Source organism: Melospiza georgiana, chromosome 9 (genome assembly GCF_028018845.1).
Source record: "Melospiza georgiana isolate bMelGeo1 chromosome 9, bMelGeo1.pri, whole genome shotgun sequence".
Taxonomy (NCBI): Eukaryota; Metazoa; Chordata; class Aves; order Passeriformes; family Passerellidae; genus Melospiza; species Melospiza georgiana.
Window position 1 is genome coordinate 13,782,884 of NC_080438.1, and position 25,528 is coordinate 13,808,411.

The following is a 25,528-nucleotide window of genomic DNA, read 5'->3' on the forward strand; positions in this document are numbered from 1 at the left end:
ACAGAAACATTTCAACTTCAAAGTGCCAGGCACCAGCAGTACCTAGAAAGGAGGTGCTTGGTCTGAGACCTTAAGGTGCAAGTGAGTACATGGAAAAGAAAAAGAGGCAAGAATAGGAAGATTGCTGTTCCCATTTTAAAAGTGGTGAAATGTGGCAGAAGACTAAAGGACTAGCTAAAGTTACCTCTGTTGCCTATGGCAGACCTGGCATTTGAAGCCACGTCTCCAGATTTCTAATGTACCCTCTTAACTACAAGGCCATTTTTCCCCTCCAGGAAATGATATATAGGTATATAAATGTGCATTGATGTAATGCCAAGTTATAAACCACAAGCCTTTCAGAACTCATGTCCCTGATAGATTACAAAAGAACTTGAAGTCAGGAGAATTGTGGTTTGTCTGACCTTATGCTAATCATTCTCCCTACTTGTGTCTTGGTCAAACTGAAAATGGATAGAATAATGAACCCTTTTGAAAACCGTAATTTCTGGGTGTTGGTCATGACCCAGTTTTTATAAGTTGCTAGGATATGAGTATAATCAGGGAAATGAAGATTCTATCTTATGAGACAAGACCGAAAAGCTTGATTTAAACAAAAGAAATGATGAGAAGGAATATTAGTACACTGTGAGGGGAGTAAATATCAGAACTAATTAAGTTCAAGGACAAAATTGGCATCCGAACAAATGGATATAAACGGGCCCCTAATAAACACAGCCTGGAAATCTTAAGCCAAGTTATGAGATTCAGGAACAGTTTTCCAAGGGGAATAGTAGGGCCAGTGAAAGTAAGGGCTTTCAAATGGATCTCAATCAGTTTGTGAACTGGGTATCATGCCTGAGAAAACCAGAGAACCAGACTATCAGTCCAGGCGAGTCCAGTGTCCCCAGGAAAAAGCCAGGACACCACCAGGATCAGGTGGTGTTCTGGAAAAACATTGTGACTGGCTACTTCTGTCTCAAATTCCATCATGTGTATTTTGTTTTTTAGGCTCCTCAGTTCACAATCTCTTCAATTCCCTGATTATCTCACCAGCCTCACACTTGAGATGTTATTCAGCATTTCCAGGTAATCCTTCCCTGCTCTCAAGAGCTGATGCAGGAGCAGACCTGGAACAGGTCAAGGTAACATTGAACAAGGAACTCCTCGTGTTGGCTGCTGAGGATTGGAGGGTGGGGTGGTGGCAGGGGCGAGCAGGGGCAAATGGCAGGGCAGCGTTCCTCTAGAACGGCTGAAGCCTCTGTGCAGAGGCTGGACCCTACCGCCACGGCGCAGCCCTCTGGAGGGGACGCCTGCCGAGAGCCTGCTGGCAGTGCCTTCCTTCCCGAGGGCAGGCGACCGCTCCTGCTGCTGGAACAGGAGAGCGCAGATGCTGGCCCGGCCCCGCACCCTCGTTGTCCTGCCACGGGCAGGGGGGGCTGACCCGGCTCCCCTCCTTTCCCCGCTCTGCCTGCGCCCACACCCTCGTCCCCGGCCGTCACCCCGCGTGGGGACGTGGCCTCGGGCGGGGCCGGGCGCGGCGGGCGCTCCTCGGGCGGGCCCGGCTGTGGCCCCGTGCGCGGCCAGCAGGGGTCCCCGCCGCTCCGCCCCGCTCCGCGCAGGCGGGCTGAGCCCGGGGGCGGCCCGGCCCCGTTCCGCGGGCACCGGCACACCCGGCAGCGCCCTCCCCCCGCCACAGCGGCGGCGCTGCCGCGGCTCCGCGGGTGCGGGACGCGCCGGCCGGGCCCGGAACGCCCCCGCGCAGCTTCCGCCCGGCGCGGCTCGGGCCCGGGAAAGCGGGACGGGCGGAGCGGCAGCACCCGGCCGGGATGGGCGGCGGCTGCCGGGAGACAAAAGGCCGGCGCGTGTCCGCCTCTGCGGCAGCGCGGGGTGCGCGGCCGCTGCCCCTCCCCGGGCCGCCTGCGGCAGGGACCGGGGCCGCCGCCTGGCCGCAGCCCAGCCGCCCTCCCCGCCTCCCTGCGGCTCCGGGAAAGCACCGTCATATGCGAAGGGTGATAGGCGGCAGCGCGGCGCAGGCAGCCCGCGGGGGCAGGCGGTCTGTGCCGAAGCCCGTGTGCGGTGTTAACCCCGGGCAGCAAGCGGAGAGAGGGTAATAGAGCGGGTCCTTACAAACCCGTGTGTAGGTGTGATGGGAAAAAGAAAGGGAGCGGCCACCTTTTATTAGGCACTGAATCTCCTGAATTATAAGTAGCAAAACCCCAACGCCGTAACACTGTGCTGGTTGGGGTTTTATTCTCTGGTAGAGCATTCTGTTCGTTACCGTGTGAGCGGTGCCGATGCGTGCGGAGGCACGGCAGAGCGTGACTGCCGGAGCGGCGCCGGGCGGTGCCCAAAGTTCCCGCTGTCCCCGCAGCAGCAGGAAGCAGCATCCCTTTGGGTTGAGGGGCTGGGGCGGAGGGAGGGAGGGGCTGCTGCCGGGCTGCCCCCTCGCAGCCGCCGCCGCAGCCCGCCTGGCTTCCCGTGAGGTCTCCCTGGGATCGGGAGTGAGAAGCAAACTCTGAAGTTGTGCCCGAAGAAAAGTTGCCCGACTAGAGAAGTCGGGGGGATCCCGAGTGTCGCCACCCGCTCAATCCTGTTTGGTCCTGGGTTCTTCCTGCTTTTTCTGCAAACCCAGGGGAAGGGCAGGGTTTGCCTAAGGAAGCTTGCCGTAGTCTTATGCAGACAAGGGGAGAAAGGAAACGACACGTCTTCAGAGCGGCACCTCGCCTTGTTTAGTCTTCTCATCTCCTGGCCAGGGTTGGAATGGAGGCTGAGGGAGGCCTGAGCAGTGCTGGTGCCGGCTCTCCCCAGTCGTAGCCCCTCCTAAAGAAAACACGTCTGAGCCCTCGTGGTGAAGAACCAAACCCAACAAAAGTTGGATCTTTTTCGGAGAGGGGCCGGGGGCGCCGAGCCCGGCGACTCCGTTCGCGGAGCGCTCGACAGCGGCGGAGCGCTCGCCGCGGCTGGGACTTGACCTGCAGAGGGCAATAGTTGGACGCAAATGCCAACAAAGGCAGCGGGGCTCGCTGGCTCGGCGCCGCGGCCGGGACCCGAGAATGCTGTGTAGGTAGGCAGCAGTGCTTAATTAATGTATATTGAAACAAAAGATCGGGTAAAGTGTTTGGTTTGTCTTTAGGCTACGTTTTTAAGGCTAATCTAATTCATAACTGTTAGACTTATTTAAAGATATTAACACAAACTTCCAGGAAAACCATGGGGTTGACTCCACAATTACCCCAAATGATAATTGTTTACCGGAACGTTTACATTCAGCTGCTTGGATTCGTATTATTTGCGTTATTATTCTTTGCGACTCAGACAGGAGAGATGGAAACGAAGGGGAACTTTCCTAATTGTTGTAGCGATTGTCAGGGCGACCGCGCAGACTTTGTGGGAGGAGGCGGCGGGCGCCCGGCGCGGCGGAGCGGGGCCATTGTGTGCGGGGCCGGGCCCCGTTCAGCACCGGCGGGCGGACAGCTCCGGCCCGGCCCGCAGCCTCCGCTCGGGGCGGGCGGATGGGAACTCGCCTTCGCCTGCCCTAGCAGTCCTCGTCCCCGCTGGTAATGGATGCATCAGGGAGTGGAAAAGAGCTCACTTTGTCTCCCCGTCGGTGCGTGTAGATGCGGCTGCTGAAGGCGTCTGTGGCTTGTGTACATACATGGCTTTAATAATTACACATAAGGCTCTATAACCTCGTAATTCAGGGAAGACTAGAAAACGCGACCAAATTGGAGTGTTGGCAGCAGGGGTGATTGCAGGTCTGCATGCATACTCTTCCCAACTCGCCACCCCCTCCCTCCCCCCCCCCCCCAATCATATTTATCTGAGATTATGTCAAATTTCAGTGATCGGAAATGTCTTGCCCAAGCCCTATTCCTGCTGGAAAAAGTCAAAAGGGTTCCTGGCATTAACTCGACCTTGCATCATTCCTGATGAAATTAGCAGAGCTTGTTTAGAGCTTTGCTAAGGATGAGCTTTGGTGACAGTAAGAAGTAAGGAATTTGGGGTTTAACCCCACATCTGAGCAGGATCCATCTGCTTTCACTGGCTGCAAAGCCTGAGACCAGCACTTGAAAGCGCCTTAGACCCGCAGTCCATTTTTCACTTGTCTTTAAGTGCAAGCGATGGGAATTGCTAACCTCGGCTAAGAAAATTTCATTTTCCCCATCCTGCTAAACGGTTCTGGTCGACATATGTTTGTTATCAGAGAGAGGTGCTATGAACACAGAGCCATTTTCTTAGCAGCTCTTTGACTCTGTGTTACCATAGTCCCACACGGCATTGGTCCTTTCCCGTTGGGAAGTCATGAATAAGAGACTATGAAGCTTGCACGTCAGATCTTCCTCAATTAATCCACCATTAGCATGTTCGGGATCCTCTACTGGATGGTTAACAGCAGCTTTGGTAACTGTGTGCTGTCCATACCCAATTATGCTCTGCTAAAAATGAACTCTGCAGAAGAACCTTCCTGAGCTGTCAGTGTCTCCCGTTTTCCTATTTTAACGCTTGTGTGTAGTGGCAGGCGACAGATGGTGTAGATCAGATCGATTTGATTGCATTAGGCGATTTTTTTTTCCTCCTCTCCCCCCCGACTCCTTTTCTGGAAGCCCACATTCATCTGAGAGGCGATCGCCGGGGACATGGGAAGCAGGAGCAGCCGCCGATGTGTGAAAGCAACGAGACATGGCCAGCCAGAGGCGCCGGGGTCCCTTCACGGGGTTTGTTAACATGGTAATCCGGCATCAGGAGAGAAAGCTGCTTTCTGCTGCCTAGAGCCCATTCCCCACCACACATCAGATGACTCCCTGGCTTTACACACAGTTGGAGTTCTGCTCGAAACCTGGATTTAAAGGGTAAGCGCTTCAATAGAGGTGGATTTCTGGTGGTTACTCGGGTAGGTGGCAAAAGGAGTGATCTTCCAGCAATTTTAAAAAGAGGCTCCCTTTGAGTGGGCATGAATATTTTCTTCCTTTCTTCTCTCTCTCTTTTTTTTTTTTTCCCTGTGCCCCCTCCCCTTTGACCAGCGAGCCCCCTAATTCAGAACAATTTCTCACACGGAAAGACATCGCACCTCTCTGTTGACAGATGGGGTCAATATCCCCCCCTCTGAAATTTGCTTTTCGTGGAGAGCCCGAGCTCTGCTCAGACCTTCGCTCCTGATAGCTTAATTGTTTTAATTCCCTCCATCCGATCCCCTCCCTTCTGTGTGTGTGTGTGTGTGTGTGTGTGTGTGTGTGTGTGTGTGTGTGTGTGTGTGCGGTGTGTGCGTCCCCCTCCGCGGGCACGGCAGAGGAGGCGGAGGTGCCCCCCGGGGCCCTTCCCCGGCCCCGCCGGGCTGGCGCTCCGGCACCCGGGCTCTTTTTGCGCGGAGCGGGGCGGCAGCGCCGATAACCATGGCTTTCCGGAGCCAGTGAACAAAGGTATTTAGTGCCGCGGCGCGCCGCCACGGGCACCTCCCGCACGGCGCGGAGAAGGTGCGGGCGGGCAGCGCGGCGGGGGCTCGGTGCCCCCGTGCCCGGGGCGTGCGGCCGCCGGGAGCGCGGGGCTGGCAGGGCCCGGCGGCGGCAGCGGCGGCCCCGGGAGCGGCGCTCGGCGCTGTCCGTGGCCGCGGGTGCTGAGGGGCCCGCGGGCGGGGGTGCGGCGGGCCGGGCCGGGCCGGTGCGGGGCGGCGGGGCTGGGCAGGGGAAGTTTCGGTAGGCGCTGTGTTAGCGGGAGTACTGGGGGGGCTGTTGTTCGGGGAGGGGAAGGGCAGTGTCAGATGGACACAGCGAGCACAGCGCTGGCGCCGCGCGGGGCTGCTTTTCCCCGAGAATCGCATTCTTTAATATTAAAAAAAAAAAAAAAAAACAAACCAAACCAAAAAACAAACAAACAAAAAACCCCCAACCCTACGCAAAGTTTGGATTTCTGCCTAATTCTCGATGCATTTGTGGAGCGCCTCCCAGTTTCGGAGAATATCAGTCTAGGGTATCAGTATAGACTTGTTTTCGCCATGACTCGGTGCATTTCACTTTTTCAAACGGCTTTTGTTCAAGTTGAAGGAAACCCACTGCATCAGTTATTTGAGTTCCAATGCCAGCTAATGGGGTTACAGCCTTCAGTTTCACAGCGGGGAAAAATTACAGTGTTTGTTATTTACTTTCCAGCTGCCATTTAGAACACGACTAGAAAGCTTGCTCTGTTAGAGGGTACAGGAAATAATACCTAAAATGAGATTAAAATAGAGGAGAGTGTGTTGGAAATAATTTTTAAATTATTTAAAATAATGTAACTATCAAAGTATTTATTTTCGCTTTCTCTCTTTGTTTTTCTCATTTCTTTCAAATTTGAGTAAGAGTATGCGATACAAAACAAATGCAGTCTTCTTGTATGTTTTCATAGGAAGCATAGTGGTAATACATCAGCGGAGGCAAGGGCTCATGTTAAGGAAGAAATCTGTAGAAAAAGCAAGCATCTTGTATTAATTTCAGTTGGAATCTAATCAACAAGCTGGTCAGTCACCGAGTGCAGTGGATAATGAGGGCTGTGTGTGCTGCATAATTACTCATGGCTGAAGAAGTGCGGAGTACCCCTGCTCTGCGCGGGTTCGGACCGTGCGGTGCTAATTTCATTGCCCCCTCCCCACCACTCACACGGAAGCTGTTCTCAGCATCAAGAGCCGGGGTGAAATAGCACGAAGTTCCTTAGCGCTAGGCGAAGTGTGCAGTGCCATGACGTTGCAGAGATCCTTTCTATTTAGTTGGCGAACAATAAACGTTTATTATCACCGCGGCAGATCATCAGACAAAGCTTCCCCCTCCCGCCTGCCCCAGGCACGAGCGCTGCTGATAAGGGAACTGCTCCGGGTGACAGGCAGAGCCGCGGGCGCCATTCGGAAATAACTTCTTTTATTATTGTTATTTTTCCCCCGGTTCGCCTTTTGCAAACCTTGGCGGGGCGGCGGCAGGTGTCGGGGCGGAGGTGCGCTGCCGCCGCCGCCGCCCCCGCCCGCGCCGCGGAGCCGCCTGCCCGGCTCGGCGCTCGCAGCCGCCCGGCTCCGCCGCTCGGGCACACGCGGGGAGCGGAGTGCGCTCAATCTGTACTTTGAAGCCTTTTTCGCCTTAGGTTTTGATGGCTCTAGGAGGCCTGACAGAGGAGTGCCTCTGCTGAGATCGGAGCCTTTGCTATTTTTTTCCTTTGATTTTTTTTTTTTTCTCCTCTCCATCGCCTTCCTTTCCGCCCTCCCTCCTCTCGGTAGCACATCGAGTCAGTGTGAGTCAGGACTTGTAAAATGCATTTCCAAAGCCCAGATGAAAAGTCTCTCTGCTGCTTTATCGGAGCCTTCCCAAGCCCACCTATGCAAACAGATTTGTAATATTTGTGTGCTTAACCGTGCATCTCTTTTACAGGAATCTGTTGCTGCGTATGACATCTCTCGCAAGCTCCCAGAGAGAATTGATGGAGCATACAGCTAGGGAATAGGATACCAGAGAAGCACAGAGAAAGAATCCAGGCAATCATCAGGTAAAGTCAGCCTTACTTTGATTTATTTCCTTTCATCTCGCCTGCAAGCTCTTGCCCGCTCCAGTAAGGGAGCAGGAGAGCAGAGGGACTGTACGTGTGTGTATTAAATGCCTACTCCTCTCGTTCGCTTCCTTAGGATGGGAAGGTTCAGCGTCCACTGGATATGGGACAAGATCGCTTGGCAACCCTTGTGGATTCTCCTTCTTCTGGAGGCGAATTATAGTTATGGATTTATTGTCCCGGTGCAGCACTTCCACCAGCAGCAGCAACAGCAGCAGCTTTCTGACTCTCTTCGGTGACGGGTATTCTTGGGTGGATAATACGGATTACGTTGTTATTGCTTAAGAATACGCGTAGTCGAGGAGAGTACCGGCGGCGGGCAGGCAGGCAGGCAGCGCGACCGCCCCCAGCCCACCAGCTGGCTCCTCACCTCCTCTAGTTGCCAAGGTAGCACCTTTTCCATCTTTTCCTACGCTTTGCAATGTTTCATTCTGTGTCTCTGCCCGGGCGGGGGGAGCTCGAACGCCCTGTCTCTTGCCGAGGGGGTGCCCGGAGTGTGTGTGTGCGTGGGAGCAAGCCCAGGGCTGGGCCAGCTCCTCGGCAGAGGGTGGCCGGGGGAGCCGCGGCCGCTGCGGGCTGCGCCTTGGCGGGCAGCGCTCCTTAGGCTGCTCCGGGGCCGGGGGGAGGCTCTCGCCCCGTGCGGGCAGCCCCGGTGCCCCGGCACTCGGTCGGCAGCCCCAGCCCGCTCCGTCCGCGGCCCCTCGCCCCCCTCCGGCGTGGGGCGCGGATGGGGATGCGAGGCGGCCGGCCTCGCCCGCCAGGGCTCCCTCCCACCGGGACACGGGGTGCCCGCAGGGCCCCGGCTCCGTCCGCGCCCCCGGCAGAGCCCGGGCTGCCGCCCCGCCGGCGGGCACGGCCCCGGGCCCGCAGCAGCCGGGCCGTGCGGGGCTGGGGTGCCCGCGGGCGGGGAGTGCCGAGCACCCCGTGCTAGCGGGGCCGGGGAGGGACACCCGCACGGCCAGAGCGCCCCACGCCCGGGGAAGCCCCTCTTCCCCGGCTGCCGAGGGGTTCGGCCATGCAGCGGGGCCGCTCCTGGGGAGCAGTTGAGGCCGCTTGCTTTCAATGGGAGCAATGCCCCTCTTGCTCTTTTATCCTCACCCTGCAGCCTGGGGAGGGCAGGATTAGGAATCTACCTTCACACCAGCTCCAGCCCAGCAGAGTTTATCAGCTTCTGAGGCCTCAGATTGAGACACATGTTCAGGGCCAAAGCTGAGGGTTTTTTTTTCCCTCTGCAGCTCAGGTGGTGGCTTATTTGTGCCCTTTTCTAGAGATTAGGACTCCTGAAATGCTACTTGCAGCTGGACAGATGGGAGACACAACTAAGGGATGTTGATTCCCATAACTGGCCAAGACGTGCCCCAGTGCTTTAACACAGAAAAATTGCATCTGTCCTTCTCTCCAGTCTCAGCAGCAGGGTACTGGATTTGGTTAAAACCCTGATCAGTCTTTCAGATGTTGTGCTTAGGAAAATCTAGGCATAGCATTCATAGTTCTGGTCTTTTTCCCCTGCTCCTCTGCCCACAGTCCTGGCCGAGAAAAGGAGCAGGGTGTGATCGTGCCTGTGTTTTGTCATTCAAGGCCTCTCCACATGCCCGTATCATCCCAGGTCTTGTTGCCATGAAGTCATAATTGTGAGACCAGATTTCAGCCTTAAGTGAATTAGATCAGAAGCCATTTTAAAGCAAGACCAGGAGTCCTGTGATAAGACAGCCTTTTTGAATGCATCCTTCCCCAGCCTCAGCTATGATGGGGCTAGGAATGATTTTTAATGTGGCCAAGCCAGACGTGGGGTGATCATTGAGCGTGCAAGGTGGGCTGATGGAGAATGTCTTCCTCTCTGTCTCTTGCTTAGAGATTGAAAGGCTGGCGATGTTCTACTTAATAATTTCCAACAACTGCCAAAGCAATCTTAGTCTGTTGCCTTTAGTAGTGAGTGGAGCGCTCGTTGTAACACAGACGTGTGGATCTGTTATTCTTTAGACACATCTTTGATGCTAGCACTCTGATCCTTGTGTTTCTCTAATATCACTTGAAAGCAGATTTTTTTCCTTGTAGTTTAGTATGTTCAACAGCCTCAGAAATAATGTTAAATTATGCTTTAAAAAGACACGATCAGCTGCTAAATCATAGTCAGTTCAGCGCCGTAACACAGCCACATTCACAAGTGCTGCAGGAACAGCGATAAAACACTATTTTAAAATCCAGGTTTGTATTACAAACCTTCCTCTGGTTTTACAGAGCTTTTAGTTTACGTTTTCTATTGAGTCACGACTTAGAATATTATTAAGAGTTCCCATTTCATCACATAAAGGGCGTGGATTTGTTTGCTCTTTGCTTGGTTGAGTACCTTGTGTAGTATGTATTGGACTGGTACCCATAAATACAAGCTTAGAAATGGTTCTTCATACTGGGTTTCTTCTAGTTGCTTTCTGTAAAGCATGGTGAGATGGTTTTGCTGAATAATGCCTTAATGACAGGGCTGATGCATTTTTAATGCATGTACTCTTTGTCATTGTCAAAATTAACATTTTGATGATTGTAGATTTCTCTTCTCCAAAATCTTTTGGGAATTGATATGCTATGTGGATTAAAAGAGTGAAAGTGTAGGATCTGACTGGAGAAATACTGGATATGCTCACCAAAATGATTCTAGAATATTGTGTAAATGCTCAGTGTGGACTCTTGGATGATGTTTCCCAATAGCATGACCTCAGAGGGACTCCCCCCATTTATTAGCAGTTCCAGGGGTCTGTCACATATACATATAGAAGGACAGAAGGGGTCATTTCTGAACAGCAGACATCTAAGTAGTGACTGTTCATACTATGGGTCTGATCCTGGCAATGCGTGCAGCTTCCGTGGGACTGCTCAGGAAAGCAAGCTTGCTCACATTGAATCCAAAATATTTAGGGCCAAATCCTGCTATCAATGCAATAGTGAAGTCCCAATTGATTTCACTGTGGGAAAGATTAGACCCCTACTGAAAGAGATTTTTTACAATGCTACACTTCCTATTTTGCTTTAGAAATTGAAAATCCTGTGTGCTAAAAAAATTAACTCTAAAACCTCTCTGCCTCTAGTAGTTTAATGATATTTCATTAATGGAAAAAATTACTCTAAAAGTTTGTAGTGGAACATAGTAAGAAATTACTTTATAAATAAGGGGGTTTAATTGTACCAGTATGAGCAATTCCTAAGACAATTTAGAATGAGGTTTGTGGCAGAACCAACTGTGCTTTAACAGCTATTTTGGTGAGGGCATATTTAATTAATTCAGAATGTTAAGTTTCTGTTTTAAAATGGATTTTGTAATCTGCATCCTGGTAGAAAATTAAATTAAAAAATTACCCCAAAAATAATTACTTGAACTTAGCCTTGTCTTTAAAGGCCATAATCCTATGAAGATTTATATCTCTGGGTAATTTTCTCCGCTGGAGTAGCCTTGGAGGCTGCTGCTATAGGTAAGTCTTTGTCACGCCAGGGCCCCCCGAGCGGCACAGGCGGTTGGTGGCAGAGCAGACGCTGGTGTGGCAGCAGCCCTGGTGCAGCGCAGGTGACACTGTGGCACTGGCTGTCCCCCACCCTGCTCTCCCTTCCCAGAGCAGGGAGCTGCCCAAGGGCCGTGTCCCCGGGCACAACGGGCGCATCGTGCCCCATGGCGGGAGTGGGAGTACAAAGAGTCGTTTTGGTCCCTGCTGTCCTGGGCAGGCAGGGTCACAGCCCTGCCTGGGTCTGCCCATAGTGAGAAGCATTTCTCTGCTTAGCAGTACCCTAAATTAAGTGCTAGGGACTGCCATTGGACTTCAGGTGCTCTTTCCAGAAATAATTAAAGCTACAGCCCTTATGTATGTATATATCCCTGAATAGTATAAATATACATACAGGCACCCCTCTCTGAATTCAGAGAGGCTAGAGCATAGCAGAAAAGCCCCATTCTCCCAGACCTGACTAAAGCACAACACCCACTCACCCTCAGCAGGGGCCGTGCTGTTGCAGTGTGTATTTATGACCTGTGTTATGATTCCTCTTGCTGCTGCAAATTTGCCTAAAATAAATGCCCACAGTGTTGCATGTAGATGTGTACAGTTATGCAGATGCTTTTACTTTCTGCTTTTAAGACTACATATGATTTTGAGGGGAGTGTAAGTTTTCTTACCATAACAAGTTATTGTCTTTCGTGTCAGATTAGGTGGCTTCTTGTGTTCATAGGGTTTTCTTGAGGAAGCTGAAAACATCTATACATCCACACAGCTCCACACATACTTTGCAGCTGTGAGAATAAGCTAACCAGCTTTTTCTCTGCCTTTTTACATCACGCTAGCTGTAATGTGCACAACAAATTTTTATGCACTTTTTAAAAATAGATCACCTCTTTACATACGCAAAAGGCTTTTTCTTCTCTTCCTTTTAATAGATTACTATTTTTCTGAAAAGCATCGCCCCCAGGTATTACCCATAGCTGTTATGACACCTCACTATTTAGTGTTGTACTGGTAAATCATAACACTCATTATTAAGAGCCATAAATTTTTACCAGAATCATCATCTACGTCCTGAAAGCTTTAATGGTAGAAACATTTCCTGGGCTAACGCCCATGATGATTACATGCTTTTTATTGCTATCATTTAGTAACCAAATTGCTCAAAAATCAAAGGACCTGATTATCCCATACCTGCAATGCATAGTGCTATTTATAAATGTTGGCTCGATAATAACAATGACTCAAAAGAAATTTAAATGACAGGCCAAAAATAAGTGGTCTAAAAGTAAAAAAACAAGCCAAAATTCATAGAGGTGATAGAAAGAGTCTGACTGCAAAGGACAGAGAGGATCCTGAGGAAGGTAAAGAGAAGAGTTTAGGAGGTGATGGTAGAAGGTAGATGTGACCCAGCTTTTTCAGAGTCAGAGGAGAGTCAGAGGCACCAGGGACTGTAGGTAAGGAGGCATCGCAGTGTGGCGCTGGAAGTATGTACCAGAAGTGTTGAAACCAGGGCTGGAACGTCATACAAGTTTGGTAGTTTGCTTCCTGGAAAAACAGTATCTAGTTATAAGCGCCAGCAAAAATTTAGGTGAAATGTTCCAGAAACTAGGGCGAGTTGATTGATGGGAAAAATAAGAGCCTTGAATATATACCTGAAAGGTGGTTTATATATATATTTATATACACAAACACACACACACACACACATATATATATGACTATACATATCTAGCCAAAATTACATTATAATGCCCATATAGATAAATGAAATGAGTATCCTGCTTTTGAAATCGTTCTCCTGCAGAAACCAGCAGGAAAGCAGTGTAGCCTGGTGTGTGCAAATTGACCTAGAAGCTATGTATGGAGAAAATGCAGCATGGCTATCAAGAAACATTTCCTTTCAGTGAACCCAATACCCCTCTAGCCAGTGAGGATGATATAAAGCAACAGAGCAATCTCCAGGCAGGAAAGACCTTGCCTGGGAGATGTAAAATTAACTTGGCCAAGACACAGCAAGCAGTGGAGGACTGGAGAGCTGTCTGGGGAGGCCTTCTTGCCTCTGACTGCTGCAGCACAGCTCCGTAGAGCTGAAATGGCCCCGATAATTTCTCAGCGCTTTATACCACTAGAAAGAAAGGGCTAGGCCCACAAGAGGTGACTTACACTTTCCAAACTACTCAAGAGTATTTTAGATTAAGTAGACCTTTTATCTCTTTTGGGATCAGTTGTCACCACCGTGTTGTTCTGTATCAGCTCATCTGAGTTGCATGCGATGTACACCCCTTTCACATTATTGCATGAGGCATGAAATGTTGGGAAAACATAGCTGACTTTAATATTAATGGCTGATTCATAACCTTGTTTGTAATATTAGCGGTTCCTTTACTAAATCAGGACAATAGCACAAAGTTTATTAATGATCACAGGTCAAGCCAATCTTTTAAATCATTGGAAATCAAAGATGAAGTGATCAACATGGGGCTGGTCTTCTCTAATTGGAGAAAGAGGAACATTCTGAACCAGAACAGTACAGCATGCAATTGTGCAGCCTGTTACCAAAAAAAGAACCGTCTCACTGCATCTCACAGAGACATTTACATAGATAATGTAGATTCCATATGACTACTTTTAAATTATCTGATAGTAAGAGCGGTGCAAATATTCACATTCTCCTAAAAGATAAAATAAAAATCAAATAAAAAGGCATCGCTAATTACTGCATTATTAAGGATTTTTTTTTCTTCAATTTAGGTGGAAAACAGTAAGAGCAGGGGGAGGCTTGATCCTTCTCACCATCTGAAAACTCTTCCTTTAACAATCATTCTTCAGGAGATAACTTACCTAGTTACTCCAAGAAAATGCATCTCCTGTTACCTCTTCATCAATTTGCCATGATACATTCTTCTGTTTTACAGTTTATTGCTTGCTGTTTTACTGGAGCAACACTTACTACAGTCTTGATGCTCTAGTTGTTAAAAATGACCACTATGGTAAAAACTGTTTCTTGTTCCCCTACCTTTCTCCGCTGCCTTGCTGTCTCCCTTCCTGTTCACAATATATGCAAAAGATTTGAGAGGATGGAAGGGATTTTCTGTCTCAACATGTTTTATTTTAGAAATCTCAGGATCATTTTATTTCCTAATTTTTTGATGAAGGTCTTGAACTATAGAGGAGAGCAGTAGAAACTTTCTCAGACCTCAGCTTAAGAGGTGGTGATTTTTCCGTTTTTAAGAAAGAGACCTTTTCCCCCAGGTGTTTGCCAGTGTCTGAGTTATGCAGAACATAGTAACAAAATTACCTTCAAGGTTTCAGTACAATCCTTTCTGGTTTTACTTCTCATTGTCCTTTGTTGTGTTATGACATCTTGTGACTGTCCTATCATGTGTGACACATGTGATAACATAAATCCATTTGCCTTCAGTTGTTCAAAGAACCCCTTGATGAAAGCTGCATCTGCGAGTCCCCGCTCTAGGAAGCAAGAGCCAAACCCACTCCCTTTTGCTCTTCTTGTTTAGATGCTTGTCATTTCTGTCTATTTAAATTCTTACCAGCAAAGGAGGCAGGACCAGTCTAGACCTTTGGTTAGAGATGAACATAGACATGTTTAGTTTTCTTTTTCTGGAGCTGCAGTGAGGCGGTGCTGCTCACTCTGTTCCAGCCTCCCTGGTAGAGAGAGAGGAAAAACTCCAACGGGGGAAAGAATGCTGAATGGGTGGGATGAGAAATCCAAGGAAAACTAATCAAATAAATAAATCTACACACACAATACCTAGCTAGGCTTTTCAGGTTTTAGTTTTTATCAAATGCAACTCTCTTTTAAGTATTCCACATTTCTTGAATGCAAAACTTAAACATGTGCCCTGTAGAGAGGCTCAGAACATTAGCTCTGCTTTCTGTAATAAAATCTCTCTTCTGAGATTAACTCTGGAGCTAGCAGTGAGGTCAGTGTTTCATTTCATATAAGTCAGCTCATGCTGACAAGGGTCTGGCCTTCTTAGTGATGGGCCGTTTGCTGCTCAGAAGTGTGAGGAATGGCTTTCTGAAATATCGATAGCTCGCCTTCACTAGAGTTCATGATCAAATTTGGCTGGCAAGTATCAATGTGCTACAGCCAGACTGCAGGGCTGAGATGCTCAGGCTTGGGCCAGCTGCTAAGGTCTGCTTCCTAAATCAGAGGCTAACTCTTCCATTAGTGTAAATCAGTGGTTTATAACGATGTCAAATGAGATTTGTGTCAGAGTGGCCCGGACTACAGCCCGGTCTTGGGATTTGAAAAGGAATAGAAAAATTAGGCTGTGACCATTAGAATTCTTTTTTCATTTGGTTTTGTTGTGCATATTTGTGAATGTGCCTATACACACGTGCGCACACATGCATTTTGTTCCCATGGACTTGTGGCCATGTGGCTGCCATTTGACATGGACCTAAGAGCACAGAATCTTCCTCCTGGTGTGGTTTGATTGACATGTGCAGAGATCTCACATAAAGGCTCTGGGATCCCGCTTTTCATCCATAAAAGGAAAGCAGGCAAGCTTCATCCCTGGCTAAACCCTTTGCACAATATACATCAATAATGAGGCAGCATCTATTTATACATTGCTCACTGGAAATGACTGAATTCAGACAGAAGTTGGTGAGGCAGCCTGAGCTCCACCAGCCTCCATGGAGTCTATTGTTAGTACCCAGGATGACTCCTCAGGCAAATGGAGAAGAGAGGCACGATTTGGAGCCTACCATGCCACGGGAGGAATACCAGCTTCCCCACTTGGCAGGTGGTGTCTCCACTCAGAGAATGCCTTCTCTGGCTCTGCCAGAACCCAGCAGTCATGGAGGAGGAACACAGGAGAGATGGTCACAAGAGCTGCTGCTCCCCAGGAAATGGAATGCTGACTTAGGTTTACCCACAGGGTGAGAGCTCCCTGCCTTTTTTCATGAGAAAAGGACATGTCCAAGAGAGGGAATGGGAGGAAGGCAGTTCGACCTTCATACACACTGATGCCGTCTTGCCATATTGTTGCAGAAGGTTTTCAACAATATTTCTTTACCTAGAAAAAGAAGGATGCAGTAAAAACGCCCCATTCAGTGTTACGGCATTGGTTAGGTACGTCTGTGTGCCGATTGTCCACCAACACATGTCTGTGATGATGAAAACTGCCTTGTCTGTGACATATTTATATAAATAAGGTACTCAGAACTCCTTAGCAGAGCACAACCCAGGCAGTGCTTTTGCTCCGTATCCTTCTTCACTCCTGCTTTCCTCTGTGGCTCTTGTGTACTTTGCCCATATGCTCTGAAGCTATCTTGTTTTCAGTTTTATGTACGTTTTATGTAAATTAGAAGAATCAAGCTCCTCTGCTTGCTAAATTATAAATTGAGTGGAAATTGGCCGACTCTCTTTAGACTATGTAAGTTATACAAGATGTAAGTAATCAAGCTCAGCAGGCTGGGCTGGGGAGGGAAAACACGTCAATAGCATGGGCCATGTGAGCTGTGTCCATGTGTCTCCGTGCACTGCTGTTTGCCTTTGCAGCCTCAAATATCTCTTTGCTCTAAAGTGCCAGTCCAGCTCCTTTCAGACCATTCTCCAAGATGCAGGTTTATTGCCTCCTTTGGTAGTTTGCTTGGTATATTCAGTACGCCTTGTATAAATGAACTGCTCTTAAATGCCTGTTTCCACTCTCTTGCTTTAGGATCAGAGTAGATTCAGACTGCCTCCTCTGGGAGCACTGATTCATTTTCCTTCCCTTCTTCCCCTGTAAGTTAAAATGCCTGTTGATTTTAATGTCTGTCTCCTTGGCTTACTCCCTGCTTTGGCTCTATTTCCCCTACCCCACACTGCTTTTCATATGCCTGAATTTTGCCCTGGGTTATCTTTTCCTTAGTAGCCCATTGCAACCTCACAGAGTAGGACTGTGGTGCAAGAGCAGGAGCCTGGCACTGGCTGGCAGCCTGTCAAACATTGCCAGGAGAGCAGGGAATTTGGTTGATGTCTTGGGTCTTGGTGAGATGGTGGAGAATCTGCTGCAGGGTAGAAAAGACAGTCTCACTGTATCCTGTTAGGGCACCAGTTAGACCAAGTTTTTAGAAAAAGGGGCGTTAAATCAGACACCTAGGCCTATCTTTACATGAGCCAGGTAGGACCAGTGTTATTATGAGCAGATATAAGTACCCCTAAGAGACTGCAGTCTCAGCACAGACAGGCATTGGCTGCAGCAGCATCCACATGCTGCCAGATTGACCAGAGCAGCCTTGTGCTGTGGCCAGCAGCCCATCCACCCCAGCAGCACCAAGATGCATCTGGGCAGAGCTTGGGGTAGCTCTGCTCTCCGTCTTTTAGCTCCATGCCAGGCAGAGAAAAGCATCTTCAGTGTAGTGCAGTTCTTATCAACTGACCAACATTTTAAAGCCGGCATCATGCAGATTGAATCCCATTGCCATGGAAAATCCAGGTTAGAAATTTATTGCTGGGGGTGGGGAATTGAGGGCATTGGGTGGGCTCTGCAGCCATGGTCCCAGGCACAGACCTCCAGCAGGCAGCCTGTTCCCAGGTACTGCACAGCCCTCTGTGCTCTGCTGACTCTGGCAGGGTTGAAGTGTGTGCTCAACAAAAAGGCATCCTGGATGAGCAGTCAGATGGCTTTCAGGAATCTCAGGCTAGGACTCACAGGGCTCAAAGGAGACCCTCTCTGCTCAGGCTGTGTCCTGCAGTTATTTGAGTTTGGGTTCTCTTTCACTGAGTTCATAAAATACATACTTTTTCTTTTAATTCATTAAATACTTTGATTCAGTGATATACCTTCAGAATGTGGTTTGTTCTGTGCAGTCAAATGTTTACTGAGGATGATAAAATATACTCAACCTGCATTTTTAGAGCTGCTTCTTTTACTTCAAAGGGTAGGCATAACCTTTTGTTTCCTGGTGTGATTTTTACTGAACCTCTGCCTACTTTATTTATCAGGCCACATATAAATTTATTACCACTTGTATTTCCAAATAAAAGACTCATAGGTTGGTAAGTAGTCTATAAGTCAAGCTGCTATTCCTTGAAACTCATGATGATTTTGATCCATGGAATCGCTAATTAAAGCTGCTTTTCAATACCCAAAAATTAAGTTAACAGTAATTAATGCAGCCAGCCTGGAACCTTAGGAAACTACTGCCAGCAAGTGTCTTTTGGTGCACTCAAGAGGATGTGGTTTGATTGTTGGCACCAACAGACAGGTTGGGAATTGTAAACATGGTAATTAGCAGTAAGTTTCTGGATCTCAACTTGCCAGACTGGCAGTCTGATTCTTGGAGTAGTTGTCGCATGGGAGGAGGGAAAAACAAAGTAAGGGAATTAGAGCAACCTTGCATTGCTCCACCAACATATGCCACTGGACCAATGTTTTTCTTGGCAAAGATCTCTGACAAGGCGCTTAAAAGCAGCATTGCAGCCCTACTGCAAACTGTGAACCTCACTGCAGGCATCAACCAAGCAACTGCCTCTGGCTCTTCTCTTTAAACTACGAGTGTTGCTCCATGGTAAGGAATTTCAGAGTCTGAGATCCTTCCACTCCACCTCTGTGGTGGAGCACAGTGTTGATAAGGTTATCAACAATAATGGGATTAAAAGAGTTAAAATCCAGCTTTTGCGGTAATCCTGGAGTATTCTATTGTTGAGCTATCAAAGATTAAGGTTATAGTAACCTTATTAATCCTTGGTGTAGTGTAAATAAAAAGGAAATGTCAACCTTAATTCCACCATGAAATCAAATCTTCACTTCTCTAAATGATGATTTCAACGCAGCTTACTGCAGCCAATGTGGTTTATGAAAATGCGTAACCCATGTGAATTTAAGAAATCCAATCTGAGAGACAGAGAGAAAGGGGTGATAAAACATGGCACTTGTTTTGTTTTAAATGAAAAAAAAATAGTATTCATTCAGATTGGATGTCTGCAGAAACTATACCTAGAGCCAAAAAAGTATGCAAAGAATTAGGAAGGGACTGTGAATGCTCATGGTGTACATCCCTGTGAGGCAGAGAATGCAGCTGCCAGCCCACAGCAGATCAGCCGTCCCTGTGCCAGAGGGCAGCCACAGCGCTGCTGGTGCTGTCCCATTCCTGTCCTCTGCTTGCAGGACACTGGGTGGCCTTGTCAGTGCCTCAGTAGCAGGGACAGGGTGCCCTGACACAAGCACTGAGCATTGATCCACTTGTGCTTTCAGTGGCAGAGATAGCGTGATGAAAACCAAAAAATGGCAGAAATGAAATGGTTGCTGAACCTTCTGCAAACAGGAAGCCTTCACAGGTGCTGGTGTGAAGGGCACATGTTTTCCTGGCTAAGGTGATTTCTAGAGGGGTGGGAGTTACCTTTTTTGACAGTGGATAATTTTCTCCTCATTTGTGCTGGGCACAGCCCCTGCTCACCCTGCCCACAGAGATTGAACCTATAAGTAGGTCTGAAACTGCCTCTGGGACCAGCTACCTGAAGAGAGGGAAAGACAGACAGACTGAGCTTTGCTTAGAAGTCAATGGGATCTGGTCCAGGTAGATCTGTGTTTGTTTGTGCAGAGCGGGTGGGGAATTACAGTAAGCAGAAGTGGGCTGAGTAGCCTTTCTTATGCTTTTTTGACTTGGAGGAGAAATAAAGCAGTGGTAAAATGGGGTGATTCAGAATGATTCTGCATATTAAGTATCTCAATCACTCACTCAGAGTCTAGGAGAATGGTAGTTAAATATCAAGGAGCTGCCTATAGCGGGAACTGAGCTCTCTGGAGGGCAAAAGGCATTGTGAGAGAATAAGAGATGGTTTTAGAGGGGCTGTTCCCAGGGAAAGGGGCTTTCCCATCTGCCCCATGGTTTCTGCATGTTCTGGAAATTACTGGGTTTGTGGACTGATAGTGCTGGAGAGTGGGCATGTTCTGCATGTTCGTATTGTTTGCTCCAGTTCTCATAAACTCTGATAAAGTTGCATAATGAAATTCAGGCTCATAAAAGAACTCATTTAAGATGGGTTTTTTTCCTTCTTCACTCACTGAATCATGCTCTTCTCTGGTGTGAATTGTCCCAGCTCCAGAGCGTGCACCGGTTCAGATGTGCCCGCTGGGCCCTGGGCTGTCTCCATCCCCTCTGCAGCTGCAGTTGCTGCCACAAACACAAATTGGCTCGCTCTGGCTCCTCTTGTCTTTCCGCAGCGTAGGAACAGATAATGGGCCCATGGGGTTGCTCAGAAATATTGCTGGTTTCCAGTGCTAGCATAATGGTCCCTTCTAGGTAGTATCCCTTTCCTGGACAATTTCCCAGTAAAATAGTAAATGGCAACTGCAGAGCAGTAAAGGCAATGGCATATTTGTTTGACTGACATTTCAGAGCCTGCAGAGCAAATGCAATTAGGATCCACAGTGTGCTGCAGTTTCCTTCCTTCATTTCCCTGCCTTGGAAGGAACTACTGTTAGGATCAGCTGAAGTTTGGTCCCTGCTACCTTAGAGTGGTGGAGATGCTCCAGGGATGGAAGGCAGCGTGTGCCCAAGCCTGTGTGAGCACCCTTTGGATTGGGACCAGTCAGGACCTCAGAGGGCTCAGGTGGGACAGGAGCTGCTGCCACTCCCCTGCTGGCACTGCAGCCCCAGGCAATAGTGACTTTGTTAGTGGGTGTGCACCTCCCCTGGATCAGCAGAGCTGACACCAGGGTGGCTCTCTGGCACTAACCCTGCGCTTCTCACTGGGGAGAAATCTCTGTCCATGCCCATGGGTCTGTGCTGGGCAAAGCACCACAGGGTTTGGGCCACCCTGGGCTTCACCAGGGGCAGCCAATGGTTTATTTGGAATATTGCAGGATCGACAGTTGATGTGCTTTGAGCACTTTGATACAGACTTGGCAGCAGAAAGAAATGTGAAAAAACTGATGATAATTATTCAGATTTGCCTGAAGGAGGTAACTGGAAACAAATTGCTACTAAGAGCCATGGCCATGGTTAATTGTGGTGAAGCACTGTGGCCACTCACCTGAAGGAAAAGACTGCTAGAGGACAAATGGGGATTAAAATTGTTTTTGCCCTGGTGGAGAAAGAGGGTCTCGGTGATATAATTTGGTTTGGAGGGTTATTCTGTAGCTCCTAGATTCTGACATGAAAATCCAAGCCTGCAGAGCAATGCTTTAATGGCTGGAAATAATGCAGCCAGCGATGGCAGGAGCAGCTGTGGCTTGCCTTGGTGGCAGGGGGATGGCCAGGCTGTGTGGCATCCCTTGTGCCACAGGCAGGGCTGAGCTGACCCCCACAGGAGAGTCTCAGGCAGCTGTCACGTCCCCTCTCAGCAGGATGGAGTCTGCAGTGTGCACAGAGCCACCACCCTACAGCCTGCTCCAACTGTGAGTTTTACCTTTCATGTGGAACATTGCTGCCATGCACTCTTTTATTTGCTAGCAAATTTAAACATTGCAATGTCTGCGGTTCCTGGTGCTTCTTGGATGTCTGGAGTCAGGCAGATGCTGATGCCTGTGTGAACTGATGAAATGTTTAGCACTGTGGCTCCTCTGGGCACAAGGTCAGGGAAAGCCAGGACGTGGGGTGGCATGCATGGATCTGCTGCCTGGGGGTGACACGAGTGGGGTCTGCCCTTGCTGGGCAGTGGCTCCCCGGGACAAAACCTCTTTGTCTCTCAGAGAAGCTCTTTCCAAAATGTTGTCGCAAGGATTCAGGAGATGAAAACAATGATGAAAAGGATGATCCAATTTTTACTAAATTTCACTTTTTCTAGATATTTTGATTCAGAGTTCCTGCAGGGTGAAAAAAATAATAAAATTCTGCAGCTTCCTCTATCTGGTGACATATTCCATACCTGCCTCTTTCAGGACAGATCCTCGCTCCAGGTTCTTGCATATTTGCTTTGTGTTCAGGGAACTAAGTATAGGAGCACACTACAGCCTGTGCTGCTCTGTTTGCTCCCTGTGCCAAGGTGAAAGTGGGGAAAAGACAGGACAGCATGGAAAATGGGAACCAAAGTTTCTTAAAGCAGTCTAAATGCAGGGCAACCCTGCTGAGTTTGTGATATTATATGAGCATTGGCTGAAACAGGTCTGAGAGTTGGGCCACCCCAATTAGAGCCTCAATTGCAGCATTTCAAAAAGGACATTAAAACATACACATATAGCACAAGTATTAGAATATGAAAACCCCCATCTAATCTGAGATATGGGAAGAGCCATCACCTGGCTCTCTTTGGAAGAGAGAGATCTATGATCCTTTGATAGTTTAACGTACCCTTATATAGAAAACCAAAACGTGCTGATCTGACTCATTATTATTATTATTATTATTGACAGCTTTTGGGAAGTTTGGTATTTTAGCCATTTTTCTGCCTTTACAACAAAATACCCCAGTGCTGTCAATGCAGAAAAGCCCGTGCCCAGACAGTGAGTCTGGTGTGACAGTGTTAGGCACATGCAGTCATGCTCCCCTCTGTGGGAGTCTTGCCTGCACGAGAGCTGCAGGCTGTCAGGCTTTCCCCGGTGGAATGGCAGCTCTGCTGCACAGGGTACGTGAGCAATTGCTCTTGTTTTTAACATGTGGGATCATGACTTGCTCTTCCACTCGGTGTTGGGGTTGAAAAATACTGTTGAAAATACAGGAGGCTCACTGAGAAATCAGTGAGTAAACTATCTGGATGCTCCAAATTTAGATATCATGATTGATAAGGGATATAAAATCGATTACTCTTTTTTCAAGCCAAAAGATACTCTGTTGATATGATGCAATTTGAACACGTTTGTTTTAAGAATACAGCTGTGTTTTACAGTCAGGTGTGCACCTGTATGTGCAGGCACACGTGAATGGAATAACTGCAGTATTCCAGCCCTGCCTGGAGTTAGGTGCTGTAGGAAGCTGGCAGTATGGAATGTACCGTAAGTTCCCCAGGGTCAAGCACAGTACCTTTACAATAGCATGAAAGTTGGAGTGGTACTGTGTGAGAATGTTTTCCCCTACATAAATGTGCAGGTAGTAAATAGAATTTCACAATCCCTTTATTTTCTTTTATTTCCTTTTATTTCTTTAAGCTGAAGGGGAAAATAGGGGGAAAATGGGTTTCCTATGGAAGGAAAAGTTCTTGGCAGGACGACAGCTCTGTGCACGCTGTAAAGGTTAATGGATCCAAGGAGCTGCTGAGCACAAGGTGTGTATGGTGGGTGGGAGGGGTTCACAGAGGGCCGGGTGGGGTCACCTGGGGCCAGGACATTTGGGAGCTCAGGGAGCTTGGGTGGTCAGGGTGGTGGGTTATTGTCATGCACAGACACAACCTAATCCCGCAGAAAAAGAACAGATAACCACATGCTCAAAGCCAACGGCATGCCTGGGTTTGTCCCGTGCCGCGCTCCTCGGGGTTGGTGCTGAGTGTCGGCGCTGCCGTGCCTTAGCGTGGCTCTGCCTGGAGGCGCCGGGAGGGGTGCCTGGGCACAGCCAGTGCTCCAGCAGCCCTGCTGGCTCTGGGGAGCGGGTCTGTGCCGGCCGGGCGGGCGGGGGAACCGCCGGGAGCAGCGGGGGCTCCGCGGGCTGAGCGCTGCTCCCGCAGCCCCGCAGCGGCGGCTCCGCCCGGCCCGGCCCGGCCCGGCCCGGCCCGAGGATGCGGCTCCAAGGCAGCAGCCTTGCTCTCGGCCTTGCATCGCCTCTGCTTACGGATGACACAGTGTGGTGTAAGAGGGTTTCCGTGGAAGGAAACTGAGAAAGCCAGGAAATAATTTTCTACGGTAAATATTTATATTTATATTATTTAGACTAATACAATCTTAAAAGTTGATTTTTTTTTTCACCCAGAAATTTGGTATTGCCTTTAGAATATGAGAGCAGGAACTCACTGGAAATCATAAGAGAGAGGTCTTGGTTAAAGAAACTGCAGCTAAGGACCTCTTTCTTTAGGAATTTCCAGTCTTTCTACTGATGGATTCCAAATAGCTACTCTGAAGCTCTGTGAGACTCAGTATGATTTCCAGAGGATACATCCATACAATTATTTAAGCCTGATGTTCACAAGACAAAAGCTTTTGTTGCATTAAACAAATCCCTGCAGTTCTCTGGGTTAACTTGCTGCTCAGTGAGAAGCTGGGGACACCAGATTGCCAAGTGGGTGAGTAGAGGGAATTGGTCTGATGAGCTGAGTCATCACAATCCAGTACTGGAACCCATGCTGCACCCTCCCTGCCCTGTGCTGTTCTTCCAGGCAGGATTCAGACCTCTGATACCTCAGTTTTCCTGCCCAATTACATGAAATGAGATCAGGAAAAAAACTGTTTACTACAGCGTGTTCTAGTTTTTGGATTCAAACAGATTGCTGTACATTGGGTGTGAAGCTCCCTAATGTTTTTGAAATTATGCTGGAACGTCTCTGACTGACAGCTCTGAGCAAAGCACTTTCTGAGGTTATGTAAATGCCTAAAAAGAAATCTAACCCCAAATCTTAGTTGTGTAGCAGATTTGAGGCCTGTGAATTCTATGCACTGCCAGATTTTAAAGCCCTGCTGCTACCTTACCTTACATAAATACTCATAAATACTTACAGTAAGTGTCCTAAAAAGATCTTTGGTTGCTCAAGTGAGCTAGAAGAAAGCATTGCAGGGCTGCCCCATCTCCACTGGTCACAAGGAACGTGCAATTCTGCCCAGGGCTGCTTCAGCAAGAGTCGGGAACCTGCCCCCCTTCACGTCCAGATAGAGCTGTACATGCCAGGGATCACATCCCAGGCAGAGGAAGGAAGTTATTTTCATTTATGATGCCCAGTATCAGGGCAAAGAGACCTTTCCTTCTGTGTCTGTGCTTTAGCATGACGCAGAAACAATTTTAAACACATGTTTATAAATTCCACCCGGGTGTTGCAGCCCTTGCTATGAATCTCAAAATTGTATTCAAGATTTATTAGTATTGGGCTGCTTCTGACACAAGTGATGTGGGGACAAAGAGCAGCATCTTCTGTGCTATAAGGAAGCACAAAAAACATGTCACTACACTTGTAATTTTATGCCTCTAAATGTTGTTATCCAAATGCCATTGTACTTGCAATATTCTGTGTGCATTAAAAAATCTTAGGTGCAGAACCCTATCTTATATCAAAAACGTGAAAGTAGCATAATAGTCTCTCTAATGTTTTTGTGAGAACCCTTGTTAGCTCCTAGTGCCTTGTCCTTTGTGTGACTTAAGGCAGAAAACCAAGAGTTTACTGCATTTTAAAAAGTTCATAAAGATGTGCTTAAGTTAATAGAAGTCTTTCTTTTCAGGGTTTGAATAGGTATGTAAAAACAAGGGGATTGAATAATTGCAAAGTTGATGTGACAGAGCACTCTAAATAATGGCTGTGATTAGTTTTGTAGAAATGTTCATGAATAATTGGCAAAAAATGTTTTCTGTATGTGGCAACTTCTAGAACGAGCTGACTCATTATTGCATTTAAGGAGTGGTACCTTGAGTTGTGATCTGATGTTTATTTAAATTTGCAATTGATTTATTTTTTTGGAGAGATTGAATCGGGGTCC

The 25,528-nt window shown here is 48.3% G+C and overlaps 1 long non-coding RNA gene across 5 annotated transcripts in view; it reads left to right on the plus strand.

Annotated features, from left to right (window-relative positions):
• The first annotated feature begins 2,421 nt into the window (after nt 1–2,421).
• The window catches only part of LOC131086734 (uncharacterized), a 46,318-nt gene continuing 23,211 nt past the window's right edge, over nt 2,422–25,528 (plus strand). Inside the window, exons 1-4 of one of the 5 annotated variants that reach the window (XR_009114792.1) lie at nt 2,422–3,046; nt 4,587–4,832; nt 7,368–7,482; nt 7,619–7,929. This is a non-coding gene — a long non-coding RNA (uncharacterized LOC131086734). Of the gene's footprint in view, nt 3,047–4,110; nt 4,833–5,351; nt 5,400–7,035; nt 7,231–7,367; nt 7,483–7,618; nt 7,930–25,528 lie in introns of those variants that run through there. The other 4 variants (XR_009114794.1, XR_009114793.1, XR_009114796.1 and 1 more) reach the window with 4 other exon arrangements.